Source organism: Struthio camelus, chromosome 2, assembly GCF_040807025.1.
Source record: "Struthio camelus isolate bStrCam1 chromosome 2, bStrCam1.hap1, whole genome shotgun sequence".
Classification (NCBI taxonomy): domain Eukaryota; kingdom Metazoa; phylum Chordata; class Aves; order Struthioniformes; family Struthionidae; genus Struthio; species Struthio camelus.
The window spans coordinates 60,965,226-60,984,321 of NC_090943.1; positions in this window are offsets into that span (position 1 = coordinate 60,965,226).

Genomic DNA, 19,096 nt, shown 5'->3' on the forward strand with positions numbered 1-19,096 from the left:
AGAAAGAAAAGCTTAAGGCTCTTCTTCTGCCATACAGTGATTAACAAAAGTGAGGTGATCTTATGCAAGTATGAATAGACCCAAATAGTTCTCATTTTGCTGTATTTATTAAAGTCCATCTGATGGGTTTAGCTTGGATCTCTATATAACAAATAGTAAAATCAGAAGATCACTGAGTTGCCACTCTACTTAACAGGCAGAGCTGAAGTGCCCTTTGGTTATTCTGCCACATTCTCCAAAAGGCGGTGCACGTACTTCTACTTCTCACCTTTACTGGCAGTATTCATGTAAGGAAGACTGCTAATAATAAAAGGTGAAAGAACCTGAGAGGGCATGCTTCTAAAGTAAGCAGTGATCCAAAAGCAACTGCAATTCTCCCTCCAACTAACTCTACTTACAAATTACCATTTCCTCCCTCTCTTCTGGTCTCTAAGCTACTACAAAAATATAATGATTGGTAAGTGAGAAGTGTGAAAAAAGGAAAAAAATGCAGATACATACCTGTTTTAGCAGAATCTTGCTTTGATTGTTACCATGCCACTCATAGCTCTATCAACTTCTGACTCAGGGGTTTTGTCTTCCTCATGGTACCTGAAATAGCCCCAAATTAATTAAATGCACCTCTCACACAGGGTGAGTGAAAGAATTGAGTATATATTTTTTAACAAGTTTGATTTTACTATGTTACGCAGCTTATTTCTATTCTTAGCACTATCTCTATCAGAAAGTCTGCATCTATATAAACCTACACAGTTTTAACCTGACACAGAAAATGCTGGTGCAGTTTATGTTGACTGCTTCTCCAAATTTAAATAAATAGAAATGGACAAAAATGCAAAAAATTTACAGAAGCTGTGAATGAGATACCACTTTGCAAATACAGTTTGCATATAGTCTTTGTTACAGTCTAACAACAGCAGGGCTCCAGAAGTGTATGCAGAATTAAAAATGGGTCAATCATGCCATAAAAATAATAGGTTGTTGCCCTGGGTGGCTAATCCTTGAAGGATCATGAAGGTGCAACAAGCAATGAGAATTACTGAGCCAATAAGTTATTTTGTGCTTTGGAAAATACAATACACCTTAGTAACAGCTTATGTTGTGATTAAAAGCATTCTACACACTTCCATGCACAGACATGGTCTCTTCACCAAGGAGCATGCAATTCTGAAAACCAAAAAGGTTTCAGACTCATTAGCAAGGATTTTTTTTTTCCTTCAAAGCTATCGATGGAGTCATATAAAAACAAAAAGCAAGGGAGATATTTGCAAATTCTCCTGGAAATCAGTGTCAGCATTCCTTATGTGCATCTCTTAAAAGCAACATAAGACATCTCCCACTACCTACTTTATTAAAACGTACTTGAATTTTGAGGGTGTAAAGTGCCCAAGGCTTTTTTCTTTTTTTTTTCTTGGCACAGATGAATTGCCCTTTCAAGGTGCAAGCATAAAATAATAAGGATTAAGAGGTTTTGTAGCTGAAAGGTTTTTTTTCCACTCCATGGAGATTTTGGGCTGAGTTTACCTTCTATATAATATTAGCACCACCTTGAATTTTCCCATTAGATCTTGATCAGACTAAACATTTTCTAAAACCCCCCATACATCCTGTATTAAAAAGAAGCTGATTTCTGTTTTCCTCTTGTGCTATTAAGTTCTTATGACTTTCTCTTAATATATCATTGTATTTTATGAAATAAGAATAAAAACAACTTTATGCTAATCCAGTCATCTGGGATAAGCAATAAAACACAGTTATCAAGTTTGCAGAAATTCTGCCGCTTGAGCACAGAACATTCAGAATACCAAATATGTAAAAAATCAGAAACATTTATGTAATGCAGAACCTTCTCAAGCTGTATACTGAGATCTAAGAGTTTATCAGGCACAAGAACTACCCCACCATACTAGCAGATTTAATCTTCTTATAGTTCTCAAAGTATTCCTTTCTTACAAAGTAACAGCAGAAACAATGATAAGGACAAAACATTAGGAAATGTTTTCTATTAGGGAATAGAAAGATTTCTTTTACATTTTCCAACGTAAGAAATCTTTTTGCATACATTTCAGACTAGCCTACGTAATAACGTTATTAATGATCCTATCTATTAATATAGCCAATAAATTACTTCATCCAGCCAGTGGCAATGCCATCGTGCTAAAAATATCAAAGCTGAGAAGTACTTTAACAATAATTTAGCAATCCTGAAACAAGTAATTTCAGACAGAAGTGAACCCCAGAGCTTAAACCTTACTAAATATAATTTAATAACATTATATATATAACAGACATAGCATTTTGTGTGTGTTTATATTCAACATAATTGGAACTCTACTTGTCCTTAGGATCATCTACCCTCTAATGTAAGGAAGACATTTCTAGTTTTTAAAAATCTTTAACGTCCTTTAGGAAAGGATAAATCCCAACGTCTACATTTACCTCGTGCCACAGACTGGAAAGCAGGTACTTATTATTGCATCAGATCCAACCGTATGAAAGAGATCTGAGTCCTAAGCCTCATTTAACATTATTCGGGCGGGCTGTGGTTCCCTCAAACAGGATCACTGCTGTGCTAATCCCCTCCTGAGCAATCCTCGCTTTATGAGGTTGAGAAAAGGCCAAATGTCAGCTGATGAAAGTCAGTGATGCCAGTAGAATTACATCTGTTTACATCACTTGAAAACCTGCAGCTCAGAAATCCAGCCTTTCACAAGAGAAAGTTGATCCTTGAAATACTATGGTTCTGCATTAGAAGTAGTATTTTAAAAAGCTGTTTGGCTTTTAATGGGGTTTGCATTTGCTGTTTCAGTATTCTGTTCTGTAAATATGACTTTCTGCAAAGAACATAATATTTCTTACATGAGTAATTGTTCCACTAATTGGAAGCACCAGTAATTCTGTGCTTTCAGGAAAGAACAATGATCTGCTCCAAGCCAGTTTCCCATTTCACCGCATCTCCACCTTCGCATCTCTCACTGCTGTTTTGTGAACCACAGCCTTGGTTGCTGGTATAAACTCTAGTATAGCTTGCTGAAAAATGAATGTATTTTCTAGTAAAAGTTTGCGATGAAATAACACATTTATCGTTTTGCTTGACACTTTCAGGGAAGCACTTTGGTTTGAACTAGACAAGATTCTCCATTTTTCCTCTCTCTTTTTTTCTCCGCAGCTGTAGGAAATGGGAGAGAGGTAAGACTTCACATTTTTGGCTTTTGAAAGTACAATTGCTGGGGGGGTCCCCCTGCTTTCCCTCCACTAAGAGCAAAACCAATATTTTTAATAAAGAGGGAAAAGTTCTGTCAAGAGCTGTGCTTGTTAGAAAAATATCAGTTTGGAAAAGAATATTTTGAAGTATTTTCAAAAGGTTTGTTCAGCTGAAATCAAACTCGAGGCATTTCTATCAAGCTGCATGTGAGGCCACTGCCTCTATTCCTCTTTCAGTCTGAAATTTAAAAAGTTTTCTGGTTATTCTAGTGAATGCAATTTGCTGTTTTTGTACATACTACTTACATTTTAATATGTTCTCACTCTTGTCTCTGACTATCCGGGAATAAGACTGATCCTAAACCACTAGTTGTACCAGTTTAAATATTTTTAATTACCAAAAAATATAAGTGGAAATATGAGAGGAGAGTGTCATAACTTTTTTCTGCTGCCTTGGTTTGTAAAATGGCCATGTTTAAAGTAGGTTATTAATACTTTATGCCTTTTTCTGCTAAACTCATTTCTCAACTATTTTAAAGGTTTTGAAGCAAGGTGACTGGAATTGCCTTATGTTTTATTTTCTTTCTAAAAGAAGGTCCGTAGCCTTTGGGTTTCCTAATTAAGAAAAGCTGCTGGAATGGTAAATTTCCCATTAGTGCCCAATACAGTAGACTAAGGCCAAGCCGACAATATTCCAGCCATCTTAGCACAAGGAAAGTTTTGTGATATGTGTTGTAGTTAAAGCAGCTACCCAGTAACATTGCTTAAATCCTCAAAATCCAATTATATTCTTTCCTGTATGTAATTACAGACCTGTTTTTTTTTTTTTCAAGGCAGGCTTTAAAAAGGACATCAGAGTATCTATAGTCTTTCTTCTTCCTGCCTTTCTTTATGAAGAAACGCAAGACAGTCAAAGACCAGCTCCAGCTCACGTGCAGCCACGCAGCAGACTAAAGGGCGACATCTTCCCCCCTTCTCTGGCACAAGAGGGAAGAGCAAGCGAGCCTGTGGGGCAGCTCTCCCGCAGCGCTACCCCTCATTTACTTCCAAGGGTGCCCTGCGCCTGCCGAACCCGCTGGGCACGTGTTTCCCCACTGCGAGGCTGTCCCAATGGGTGATGGAGCACGGCAGCAGCAGCTTTTGCAGCCCTGTTCTTCGTCCCCGACACCCCAGCTGTCGGCAGGCACCAGTAGCATGTGGGACGTCCCCTGAAGGACGGTCACAGGCTTGTTTTGGCAGCAAATTTCTCCTAAGGGAAGACGCTAAGGCAGTCATTACAGCAAGGCGTTAAATCACCTGGTGTGCACTTGCACAGCAATCACAACCAGCAACGTGCTGCACTTGACTGGTATTTCAAGCCACCCTGCAGCTTACGCTGGACCTACATCCCAACCCAACCAGACTCGTAAACTTTTCCTTTACAGTTTTTCCTTGAACTAAGATATATTTGTTAAATATTCTTAGTGCTTCTACAGCTACAGAAAACCGTAGCAACGACCCAGCAAGAACCGGAAACTAAACAACAGCATGGCCATTTTTCTGTCTCTTATCATTGCATCTCAGCTCTCTTGAAATTATCAATAGATTATACTCTCAAAAATGCTCATAAAATTGAGAATTACTATTTTTAAAAGGAGGCATTAGAGTTACAGGGTAGATTAAGTGATTTTTCTGAAGGTCACCATGTTTATGAATAAACCACAAAATGAGCTGAAGTCTTCCGCAACCCACCTTGACACATAATGCAATTTCTTGCAATAACTATGAGGCAGATTTTTTTGTGTGCTCTAAGATCAAGCAGAATTGATATCCTTCAGAATAGCTCAAAACAGTAACAATAGCCACTTAACATAGTCAAAGTCCTTTTAAGAGTCAAGATGACAAAACAAGCACCTTAGTGAGCAGGACAGGCAGACTCAATTTATCCTAGTTAACAGGCTATCTGAATCTTCCCCCCCTTCCAATACAGGCTGGCTCATTTTTAGTAGCAGATCGTTCGTTGATCTTCATTCTTCTGGGCACTGGATTACTGTATATTTTAATAACCTGTAAAGGGAAATGTGACAATAAAAATCACAACTATATATGTATTGGGGGGGGTGTATATAAATACATATTTATTTATACATACACACACAAACATACGAAGATAAAGCACTCGATTAGGAAATGGAATCTTCACTGTGACAATTCACTGTTTTCCATTCTCAGCTGGACCTCCCTGCATCATTTCTGGAGGAGCTTCCTTTCCTGAATTGTGAACTTCATTGTGAGATAGGGATTCTTCGAAACTATAGATATTTAATAACCATTTCATTTTTACAGTGATGAAACACTGCGTAACAATAGCAGTAACAGAACAATAACAACAAAATAAAAATTAAAATTATGCAAGAATTAACTCACATGGCACGGCATTCAAAATTGCGTGCTACCCAGTGATACATTTTTACTTCAATAAAACAGGATGTTCTTATGGCAAACAGTACCAGTAATTTTTTTAAATCCCCCTCAAAAGCTGTAGGTTTGAAAACAAACTGATCAGGCACATGCTCTTGAAAGGCCCTGCTTTTTCTAAAATTTCAGCAGACTTCCTGAAAGTTTTATAAAACCTTAAGTATTTTCAGTCTCCATTTGAGCCTGCCACCTCTAATATAATTACATCTTTTGATATAAATGGCAGTTTCACTTTTTAAAATATGATTTTATTCACTCTGTATTGTGAGCTGGTACGACACAATAGGTATAGAAATCCTAAAAGACAGATTTAATAGATCTAGGATCTCTTATCATATTCCTTTTCAGTTCTTATTTGACAAATTCCTTTCATCTGAGTTCTCCGGAGGAGATAAGCCAGAATCTTTTATCAGCGTCATTGCCCTTTTCATAGAGGTTCTTTCAGCTAATTTTCTTTACCATGCTGCCTTTTTTCCCCTCAGCAGTTTACTAAGCTTTTGCTTTACATTGATAAGCGTTCTGTATCACTTCTGATTTCAGGTAATCTGAAGAGCGTCACTTCTCTCTCTCTCTTTTTTTTTTTTAATTTTAAGAGAATTCATTATTCCCAAATATTTTATATTTAACTTAATATGTATACCGTGCAACATTCTTCAAATTATTCCACTGGCCACATTCCATAAGGTACAATTGCTGGTATCCACTCTTATCACTTCTTGTATCAATTAGATACTTTAAGTGACAAACTTCATCGTTATAATGGCGGAACATATTCTGTGCTTTCTTACACTGCCTCCGGAGCATCCCAGAAAAGCATGAAACACGACTGCTGACATTAACTTTATGCACCTTTTAGAAATTTATTTTAACATAGTTTCTCCTTCTATGTAATGTGCCATTTCCTGAATATCTGCTTCTTGCACTTGGTTTGGGAATCTCTGTTAAGGCTCTTTTTTTCCCATTATATATGCTTTTGAATTTTTACCCCTGCAGGCTCTGACTGTTGCTTTGTCAGAGGCAGCACAAGCTGGGGAGAGAGGGCGGAAAGTGGCTCCTAACGCGCAGCCTGTGTTAGGGAGAAAGTCTTCTGCACGGTGCAATGTTTATTCCCAGCACAGAAGCTGCCTGAGCACCTGGGCCATAAGTCTGATGTTCTGCTGTCGCAGAGCACCATGGAAAACCCATTTTTTTTCTAAAAGGGCTCTTTTAAACCACCACGACACAGTCCTTCACCCTCCCCTCTCTCAACCCTCCTTAGGATGCAAGGCTTAGCAACTGGCTCGAGAGTTGCTAAGCCTATGCTCTATACTTAGCAACTGGCTCGAGAGAGATAAAGTAAGACCCTCCCTCCTCTCATGACAGACGCTTGATATACGCAGCAAAAAAATTAATTCATAAAACACTGCCCATTCCCCTTTGAAGACACCAATTTCTTAACCTGAAGACACAGATATATGTGCTTTCCAAGAAAGCACAGCGTCTCTCTCACGCACGCACTCCCTTTCACACCTCTGTATAGAGAGAGATATAAAAAGGCTGGTCATATCTGATTCTTTTTAGGAAAGGCAGATTGCCTGCAATTTTTAGCTCAGTTAAAAAAAAGACATAAGATTGGGTTCAACAGTAAAGTTTGGAGGCAACTTTGTGAGCTGATTAATTGGAGCTGGTGTGGTTGAAGAAAGTAGGTTGGGATACTCTGTGAAAACCGTGAACAGCATCCTTCCAAAAGTTTACATAAATACTATAAAATTGGAGGTATCGCTTTGTTTATCCCTGAAGGGAAAGAGAGAAAATTCATACTTCCATCAAAACTGAGTTTTCTGCACTCTTTACAGAACTTTATTCCATTACTTTTGATTGTCTAAACGAAACACGGGAAAAGACAGGAACTAATTACAATAAATTGAACTATTTGAGCAAGAACCAAGAAACACACACCCAAAGGGGTACCTGAGGGATCTATTAAAGAACAATTCATCAATATAACTGTCCTCCCAGGTGCCTCCATCTAACATATGCCCTTTAAAAAAAAAAAAAGAAAAAAATAAACTTTCTTACCAGGCATGTAAGGAAACCCCAGCTTTTTTCCTGGTAAACAGGTAATGGCTTTTAATATTACTCTATTAAAATATGTAACTTACATGATTTAAAATAAGATGGGAAAATTATTCCCCTTTCTCTCCTATTCTAGTAAGTCATAGCTACTGAATAATTAGACATGTAAACACAAATTTTGAGAGTAAATTCCTGTGACTTCAGTGCTCACATATGATTTTAAATAAACTTTAAAAAAAAATCATCTATAGACAGGCCTGAGCTTTTAAGTGTTCTTTTTCCAACTCCACCTGCTCTTTATAAAAATGATCTGTTGGACACACGTATTAATTGTTTACCACCATTCAGATTACCCACATGGTCTAGAAATGACATTACTTCACAAGAATTTTAAATTGTTTTTTCCCAAATGAAAGTCTTACAGAACTTCAAAAAGCAAAGGATATGCACATTTCTTCCATTCTGATTTATCTGAGAGAATCTGAAGTATTCTCTTCCAAGGGGCTTCAAAGTACTTCAGCGTGACAATTGTTGTGTTCCCATTTAGAGAAAGCTCATTAAACCACGGCTTAGAAACTCAGTAATGGGGGAATGTAAGATGCTGAACTTTACAGATTGGGTCTGTCCTGTATGAAAATTCAACTGCCACACTCCTTACAGTTTTTCTTCCCAGAACAAAGTAGGTTCATTATTAATTTGAAGAAGGAGCTCCTGGGGCAGTCTCTACTTGTTTCGGTATCTTGATTAAGAATTTAGATAAAATGTACCAAGGCAGCTTATGACCAAAACAGCAGTCTCAGGGCTATTTGTATCCTATCAAAGAATTGTAATTTAAAAATGCGTTTCAGCAAAGAAAGCTGCTCTATCCAAGAGAGACACCTGAACTACTAGTTCCACTGAGACTGAATCACATTTCTTCCATGAATGAATGGTGTCAACTTCAGTCCGGTTACCCAGGCGAGCAATTTAGCATGGGTCTTGAATAACTGGGTCAAAATCTGCCTTCACATTTGTGAGTGAGTGCTCTTGGATTATTAATTTCAAGCACATGTAAGGAGTTAAGTTCTAATCCAGGAAAAGCATTTAAGTGCATGAGTCACTATGTTCAAAGGCAGCAGCACCTTTGCCAAATCAGGCTTGAAGAGCACTAGATGTCCTTTTCCACGTTCTGATCATTAAATATCAGCAATTCCTAAAGATACGTCTCAAATGCCAACCACACGGGGAGACAATTACACCGTCACTCCTAGCAGTAAGCTCTGTAGGCAGCGTGATGGGACTAAGGGAACAGCTAGCCTTGTTTTGCACACAACTTTAGCCTCCCAGACAGGTAATCGGGTAACTAAATTTACTGCACTAAATTCACTTTCTTTTTTTAACTATAAAGAGTATGGCTTCCCTCAATAACAATACTCAGACAGAATGTATTTAGCACAAATCGCTGATTTCAGAAGAGCCTCAAGCTAGCACTCCTCTGTTCAGCAACACTACAAACACAAAATATGAAGCAAGTAAGTTGTATTAACACCAGTTCAAGATTCTCTTATTTTGCACAAAAAAGTCAATTACTAGATCTTCAATGCAGTCATGGATTTTTATTTAGCATCATCAAAGAAAGTGTTGCTGTTAAGAGAAAACAAAATAGATAAGCGATGTGGCTGCACAAGATGTTCAGTCTGTGCCCAGAATGCTGAGACTTTTAGATCCTTATCTTTCAGTTCCTCCCCGCAACAGAAACCTCATTTACTTATTTCTAAGAAAATCTAGGGTTCTCAGCAAACTAGTATTTTAATAACAACATTACATGTCGTAACACAGTTTATATGTGAGAGTTGGCCACTCTGCAAACTGCAGAACTGCACGTAGCTGCTCTTAAGCACGCACAAACATACAGATTGTAGTTTTCTATTATTGCTGCATTTTTAAAGCATCAGGCTAAAGAGGAAAGTCAAAGTTCTGTGTATTTACTCTTTCATGAGAAATCATTTGGGCTTTAGATTGCGCTTGATTGCTTGAAAGAAATACCAGAAACATCACATTTCTTATCTCTCGTCAGGAATTTTGTGCTCACGTCAAAGGCAGATCTTTTTAAGGGTTAGTTACCAGTAACATCAATAGGGGAAGTTGGAGGAATGTTCAGTACTGCATATTCTTAATTTTTTGTTTTCTTAACATAAATGAATTCCATGAGTTACACACTTCTACATCATTGCCATTTTCTTTCACAATCATTCGTTATTGTCTATGCATAAAATTAAATAAGTTTATATCAAGAGATAAAATGTAAACGTTTCAAGAGCAAAAGGCTAAGCTGTCCTTTACTGTGGATTTACCATCAGCATCTTTATGTTTCATCACAGGTTTCTCAACTGACAGCCTTCAAAGCCTTTAAAACCTCTCCAAATTCCTATGCTGACACGGTATTCCCCAAGTAGGAGAGGTTCATATCCAATTGTGACCAATACTAAGGTGAAAAAATATTTTCCATTTCCACTAAACATGTTTATTATGAGTCCTGATACAGAACACATTAATCCTAGTGCCTCCCGGATGGCATGACTTTCTATCCCACACAGTACTGAGTCCCTCATCCCAAAGATCTGACCTTTTAAAAAGCAAGTCCCTTGTCATCATTTTCTGTAGAAGAGATGGGTTTTTATAAGGCAGCTTAAGGCCTTTCTGAACCTTCACTGCCAAGTTTAACTTAAAAAAATAAATTATTTCTTACACATCTCCTCAAGGAGTTTATGCTTCTCCTGGGCTTCCAATGACTGCGTCATTAAAAATGAAGAATGAGGTGAGGCCCGGTGTAGCATTTTTGCCAAGGAAAAAAAGACCCAACAGGCTGCAGTCTTTCAGTGCTACTGTTTGCGACAAGAGCGGCACAGGGATATTGAGGAGTCAATTTTTAAAAGGCTAGATCATGAAACACATCAACATTCTGGGCACCAGCTGAAGAAGTTTCCGCAGCCCTATCACTTTCCTCTAACTCGAAATCCACGAAAGCCTCTGGGTAAATAAGAAAAGGAAGAACGGCGAGCCCTCATCCTAAGGGCTCTAAGGCACCTGTCCCTCTCAGGGACAGCAAAGAAGGAGGGAGGAATAAAAACCAAGCCCCACTCCTCCTCTCATTAGAGCTGCTGGGGAAATCGTGCAAGTTGCTGGATGTGCAGGAGGCTGTTGCAGCTGTAGTCAAAGGAGGGCTGCCAGGCACATAGGGGTTGCAGACAAATGGTCACCGCTGGTTGCGCCGCACATCGGCACCAAGTCGGACACTCCTTACTCAAAAGGCTGGTCGAACGTTGTCAGACAGACAGACCAACACAAGCATCCTCAGGAATAACTCCCTAAAGATACTCCCTCATCCGCGGTACGTGTAGGTCTGACAAAGTTTGGTATGGAGGTAACATAGGGCTTATGAATCAGGCAGCCTCAGTTCAGTCAATACAATGCTATGCATCAATAAATATATATACAATCCAAATATATATATGCATATACACACACACACACACGTATTCATATATGCACATATACACACACGAGGATAACATGCATTCATTGTATTTTCTCAGTAGCTCTCAGTCCTCAGCTCATAATGGGTCACAAAGATAACTCTGTAATTCATTATTTCCTAGCAGTTATTTAACAACCACTGAGGGGGGGAAGAACATGAGAAATTAGAATGAAAAACTCTTGTTACAGATCTCACTTGGTTGTGAACAAGGTTTAAGATTAAAGTGAAACATATTTCATGCCCTGGGAAATCATTCTGGAGATGAAGCCCTCTGAATCTAACTGTGCTGTTGAAATAGAAGCTTGTTTTCCCTCTAGGGATTACAAATTGCTTAGTTTGAGAGTAATTGAGCCAAGTGGTAAGAGTTATGTCCCCCAAGTGAAATTATTCCCTCTATACAAAGTTGAAATCAGCCACAAATTTGTTGTTTCTGACACCCAAACAATGACATTATTATTTGGCAGCAGCTAGTGTAAAAACTAACCTTCCTATTAAGATACAGTCACATTTGCTACTGCACTTATGTTTATAAACATATAAAAATTATGGAGGTTTTAAATACATAAAGTCTAGGCACTTCATACAGCTAATATTTATAAACTGTAAAGACAACACCTCAGCAAAGTTTGCTCTCAAAGTCAATTTAAATTATAATCTTTTAAAATCAAATGTGATCTGTAGGCTTTTTTTTTTAGTTTAACTTGTACTAGCACCAACATAAAGCAGGCAGAAGGATATAGCATGTATGTTCGAAAAAATAGCAAATTTAAGGATTGAGCTGCCAAGTCAAACGCCCTAAAATCAGGAAATACCAAGATGCACACTGCCTCTGCAATCTTAATTCAGGTGCTGAGGTCCACATGAACTCTTCCATTAGTCTTTAACTGTAGGCTTAATGGATGCGTGGTAGAAACGATGAACGAAACGAGGCTGTGCAGCGAACAGGGCCGCTGCCCACAGAACTCCCTAGGGCACGTTGCCCTGGACATCAAATGCCTACCCTTGGTGTATTTCGTAACCTTCATGTGTGCGTTTTATCCACAGCGCAGCTGGCTGCAGCATTAAGAGCTCGCCACGCCAAAGACCAGGACAACATTATTTCATCTACAAGCTTCTCAAAGCTTCAGCGCTATCCTTTTCAACAGACCTTGAACAAACATGCGCTGAACACACGGCAAAAATGGATCCAGCAACAACTTGCATTGCCATTTTCAGGCTTCGAGACCACTCCCCCAGCCTTGCTCAAGGAAGCTGGCGTGGGAAGAAAGGTGCAAGAGAGACCTGCTTCGCTTTGCAGCCCCCCTCTCTGCCAAACTGGGTGCCCCCGTGGCCCGACCCCAACATCCTGAATTTTTGGGAAGCAAAAGCAAAGTCTGACAGCATGTCTCCATTTTCTGTCTCTGTCTCTGTTATAACTTCAGGATTTCTCATCCAAGCTAGGAATACTAGATCCAAGGGTGCCTCCTCAGTCCCAAATCCAAACTCCCCTCTGTTAAAGCAAAAGCTATGTAATTTAATCCTCTTCAAAATCTTATCAAGCCCACCAAAAGGGCTTGATAAGCAATTAGGTTTCTTACAATTCTTCTTCTCCTATTACATGAGAGGGAACTTATTCAAGGCAACTACAATACGATATGGAAATGCCAACGTCGTGCAGCTAGAGGACGTTGGCTGAAACACGGCAGACTATGCTGGTACAAAATGCAAAAGTAAAAGAAATTATACAGTAATCATACAGTGTCCTTCTGAGCTACCTAGTGCTACAGAAGACATGAAATTTTCCATTTCTGAAGGTTGCTCAATGTCCTAGGAACATACATTTCTAATTAAAATAAGGCAAAATAAGGCAGTTGGATATGCTTTTGGATTTGAAGAACATTTCATTCATTGCATTTGAAGAACTCGCACATTTTTTCTCACATACAGAAAAGAACAACTGATCAGTATTTAACTTACATTCAGATCAGGCAAGAGTCACAATCTTAAGGATGTAAGTAATCTTTTAACCGCAGAAGAAAATAAAAGATTTTCAGAAGCATGCTGTAGCATTTCTAGCAATTATATGGGCAGGGTATCAAATAAAATCTCTAGTGACTGATCTCACAGTTTTTTTCATTCTGAAAACATCTGCTGGAGCTGTTGAAAGCTTTTCTTGCTCCCCTCAGCGTAGAGGGGCAATGGCCACCGTGGAGAACACCCTTCATACAAGTAGCAACATGAGGATGAACCTTAAAAGAAAAAAAAACCCAACACAGCTCACAAACCACCCTTTTTAGTAGAGTTTTCCTGGAAAAGGACATTTCCACTTTGACTGTTTGTACACAAACGTCTGTACCTAAGACTTACCTAAACATAAATTACATAGGAAGGAACCGAACTTGAACGCGTCACAAATTTAGTTCAATATATACCCAGGAAAATAGTTTGATTTGTTTTTTAAATCACTCCCAGAACCTTCCCCCTATCTTTATCTGGGGTCAAAACTGAATGCTGCCTTATTTTACAAAGCTGTAAGCCTAATTGTAAAGAGTAGTGATATTTTTTCCTAGGAAAACTTCAAATAATGATCTGGATTAGCTAAAGTGCTATGATTGCCTCCTCTCTGGAACAAAGTTGGCTATCAAATAGCAGTAGCTTGAATTTGTAAGTGCTCTTTGTTCTTTTTATTTGGTGATATCTCCTGAGAAGAGATCTTTTTCAATATCTAGACCCAGGTATTTCAAGCTGCTCCACCCCTTTCACAAATATCATGCAGCTTTAAAATTTTTTTCCCCCCTCCATCACGTGAGCGTTTTAGCAAAGACATTTTCTCTGAAATCTTGCTGGCTATCTTAGATCAATGTTTAAGACTAAACAGGATAAAGTGCCACCATTACAGACTGCAGAAAGCCCATCTCCCTGATAACGCACACATGAGAACAAGATGCACATTGCAGGGAATGAACCAAAAGAAAAAGTCAAACTTGGAGAGAAAATTTTTTGTATTAGCCAAAGTACACAAACTAGGAATGCCAGGTGACAAAGAAGTACAAATAAGATGGGACTGGTTAAAATGATCAAGCTGAAAGGAAAGGGACACACCAAGCTCAAACTAGAACTAACTACAGACTCAAAAATGCTGAATGGAAGAACCAAGACAGCAGTAGATTTTGCTTGTCTGAAGGCACTGGAAGAAAACACAGGGAGAGTAACTCTTCTCTTCTTAAGACAGCCAAAGCACAAGCATATGCCAGGCAATAAGGAAACCCTGAGCAAGGAATGCTTAAGTGGCTCTAAGGAGCAATGAAAGAAACTGGCAGAAGAATAACATAAGCAAATTAATAATGGTGAAAGTTCCCAGTACGGCAGGAACGACCACGCAAAATCTGATTCAATGGCAATAATAACTTTACAAAAGTAATAGTAGGGCACAGGAAAGATTATTGTAACCAAACAGCCTGTATAGCAAGAGAAGAAATGGGAGTCTCTTGCAGCCCAATGAAGAATGAAATAAAGCTAAGCTCATTTTGGCCAAGGGGGAAACAGCACCCTGATTCAATGAGAGAAATTAACAGCTGGCTCAGTATCACAAAGGAAGCTAAATTATCACAAGCATGTGAACCCTCACGTTGAGTTTACTTTCTTCCTGCTGTCCCTGATTGAGCAGTGGAGGTCAATACACGCCATTAGTGACTTAATGCCTGCTCAGCTTGTCCTTCTCAGAAACAAGGCCATTAGGTGGCATATGGGAAGTGTTGTTCTGTTGGTGAAACAAGAAAAAAGACTAAAGATGTTCTGAACAGGTTGCAAGCGCCTCCTTTATTTATTTTGGAGGAAGGGAGGGAGATTAAAGGCTAGAGCGTAAAACAAGCGTTCAGGATACCATCACAGGTTTCAATGATCTTTAAAGTCAGAGGGAAAAGTATGAACACAACAAATAAAAGTGACTCAAACTCTCAGCTTTACCTTCCCCTTCCCCATGCAGTGGGCATCCAGGTCATGCTATCTTGTCCGAATAATCCCACTCTTCTCTTGTTACCTCCCATTCCCAGTATCTTTACCCTAGACAGCTTTCCATCCTCGTGCCCTTCCCCAGCCCTTAGTCCCAGCTTCTGTAGGTCTAGCTCACACGTCCCCTGAATCTGGAGTCCAGTCAACTCCTCAATGTGCCTTGGGGCTAGAAAGTGGAAAGCACAGGACAGGCAGTGTCTTAGCCCACAGTTCCCGACACTGCCTCCACCTCAGCCAAGGCGCTATTTCAGAGAGAAATCCAGTTCAGTCAGCAGGTCTCGAAGCTGGAACGTGCTTAGTCACACCAAGGGGGACGGTTGGGGGCAGCCCAGTCACAAGGGCAGGTGCTGTGAAGGGGCCAGGGTCTACTCAGGGCAGATCATCCCAGGAGATATTTGGTTCCCTCTTGCAGGAAGTCTCTACTAAGCAAGTTCAGAAAGACTCCTTCAGAGGCTTTTAACTTGGCTAAAAGTGGGATGTTTTCCCAGAAACAAAGAGAATATCCCCAGCTAATCCTTCACTAAGTCAAATGTTGGTGCTATAATATGGGGCTTGATGGGTCAAGAGAGGGAGAAAACACTGCTGGAGGTTGCTAACTAATGTATTTTCAGATTTCTTTTTTCAAATGAGTTAAGCACTCTGTTTTCCTTAATCCTCTTCTTAGAAACAGCTGCACCATATTCTGAAGCTTTCAAGAAGAATTACTGAAAGCAGGCAGCCAGAGGCAGACAGACACACCGCACAGAAAACACTAGCCTAAAGAGTTAACAGTTGATAAAAACCTCAAGCACTGAAGGCAGGATCATGCGAGAAGTATCAGACTGTCTTAAATGTGAGCAAAGCCCAAGCTGTACCACCCACAACCATATAGATTATGCAGAAGACACCCACAACACGCTCTCTCCCAGAATCTGACTGATCCTTTCCTGTTTTGTTATTCTCTGAAATAGAATTAAAATTAAGACAGGCTGAAAGCCACCTTTTCCTCTGTATATGAAGAGAAGTAACAATAACTATGCAATGCATAAAAAACACTACTAGCTTGTATACGCATATGCGTGACTTCACTGTAAACTGATTAAAACCAAAACAGAGGTAAACAGAGGCAGTATTAAGTTGTCTTTTCCAGAAGGGAGAGAAATCTGTGCGACAAGTTTATTGAAGCATTTTGCAGAAATCCAGGATACTGTTCAACACACCCAGTAAGTTCTTACTAAAGGAAACTTTCCACCATAAACAACAATTTTAGATGAGAACGGTGTGCGTTTGTTGTCAAACATTGTTGTTTGCAAACACCAAGGAGGACCCATCTGCCATTATTTTTTACAATGATATAAATACAAATATCTAAGTATATACATATTTTACGGGAAACCATATCAGTGTGAAGAATATAGTCGCAGAATCAAGATAAGATTTAATAAATTATTTAAGAAAGAAAATACAGCATTTCTAAGTCAAGTTTAAGCCAAAGAGCAAGTTATTTTCTAAACACAGTGACTTCCAATAACAGATTTAATATATCTATCACTTCCTAATAAAGATAGTCAAAGCGTTCTGTGGAAATTGCTTTGAAGCAAAATATAAGAGCACCTGCTTTCCAAACAAGGCTGCCAAACAACAACAACAAAACTCCAACATCCTAAACCTTAGCACTTTGATATGACGAAGCTGCCATTGTACTACAGAGGAGTTTTAGTTTATCACCAAATCTCTTCCACAGAACAGGTTCTCCAGTCAAACTGTATCAATCATGACACCACAGCAGTGCAGAAAAGAGGAGAGATGGTGATATATCATGGGAAATAACTAGGAAAGCTGGCTCCTAATGAGACAGGGCATGCAGCTTTCAAAGTGTAATTCCTCCAAAACATCCTTGTGAAATTTCAATATTATCATTATTTTCTTTTTTTCCTCTAAAGTTGAAATTTTGGGGGGAAAAAGCCCTCTTCAGAATTTCCTGCTTTCACTGACACTTTCTCTGAGAAAAAGCCATTTTCTGGCTTGCTTTTTAGCTTAGTCTCATAAGGCTCGATCCTGAAAGCAAGTGAGGACCACCAAAGTCATGCTGAGATCTCTTTGAAATCAGTGGAAATCAAGTACTGTGAACAGACGACTTCCTTGAAATGATCGATCAACAGACAGTTAGCACGTGCATGCTCGTAGTTAAGGCTTCAACTGGCATGGAGAAATACGTTTCACTTGGAGGTATATAAAAAACAGTTAGCTAATTATCTGTTAGTCTGCTTCTAGAGAGTATTAGATACTCACATGTGACAGGCTTCACAAAATAGCTGCTTAACTACAGCCTCGGTGATGATTCATCATTTCAAGTGATGCCCTCAAAGCAAGTAGGATACATTAGACCCTTCCATAGCTTCCATTTTTCAAGAAAGCTACTACACACATTCCTCAGCTGTATCTTATGTTTTTCTCTCAAATAGAATATAAATTATAATTAAGACAATACACAGTCTACATATACAAAACAGGTTCATCATCTCCCAGAAGCACACCTATGCAAAAGCAAAAGTGAAAAGGGATGCTTTGAAGGCAGTGAGAATGTACTCCGTCATTATGTGCTTTGGAGCCTACATTACAACAGCAATTCATACTGTACATATGAGAGAGACTACCACTTTTCTTGCTATGGCAGTACTTGTGTGCCAATTAATTGCATCTAGCTGTACCAGAAGAAATGTACTGCTAAAATATTCAAAATAGCTCTTGATTTAGCTTACGGCCTTGTTTCTTGCTTCAGAATTCTGAGACTGCAAAAAAAAAAAGGTAATTTTAAAAACAATAAAATATCAGTTTCTATATACAAAAAGTAATGTCACCTTATTGTCTATTATATCAATACATCAGGTTTTAAGCCACCTCTGTACTCCAGTCTGTGTATTATATTTTCCTCAGGTGACAGTGGTATTTAGACACCTATGCTAGTATTTATCTTACTGGAAAAAAAACCCATTGACTGAGTAGAACAGTATGTGATAAAGTAAACAGTATCCATGAAACTTGCCCTCTGTGACTGTCTTTTTCTTGTCAGGAAAGTCAGAGAACGGTTCTCCCCAGAGAGAGTTGCAGCTAGAACTGAGTTTGCTATAAAGGACTCTGCTGTTCCCCCACTGATAGTACAGAGCAAGAAATACTACAGAATTAAGGCCGTGAGACAAGTTGCTTCTCTCATAGCAGAAGGATTGCTGTTACCCTCGAAGACTAAATCTACCTCTTTCTTTACATAAGATTCCATTTCTGCTTTCTATCTTGTCTTCAGAAGCATCAACTGGCATATTCTGCTTCTTATTTCTAATTTTAAATGAAAGCTGGAGGGAGTAAGATTTGAACAAGTCAGCCTGTTCCTAAAGAAAAATGGGTATTGCAGATGGAAAAGACTTGCTGATAACCCAATTGCATCTTGTTCATTCCTTTGCCAAAGCAACATTGTTCTCCACAGTATATTTTGAAGTGCTTGACTTGATCTAAATTTGTACGGTTTAAAGCAGCAGTTTGCACTTTACTTGGGAGTCGCTCCCAAAGCCAGCAGGCTTTTAACTGAAACTTTTCTTCAGGGCTTGATTTCCATCTGGTCAAGAAATAAGTCTTTTTCCTGACAGGTGAAAGATGCTCCCTTCAAAATGCTATTTCTCTCAACACAAATGTCAATATGCAGTTTGGGGCAATGGACTGTCAGTCATCATCAACCTCCTTTTATTTAAGGGCAGATAATCATTTCCAAAATTTATTTTCAGTTCCAGCGTGGCAGCACAGGACGGAAGTTTTAAAAAAGCCCTCCATCTGATTTCTAGTTGCACACAGTACAATTTTTGACAGAATTGTGTTTTTTCTTTTGACAGCTCTGCAGAATTT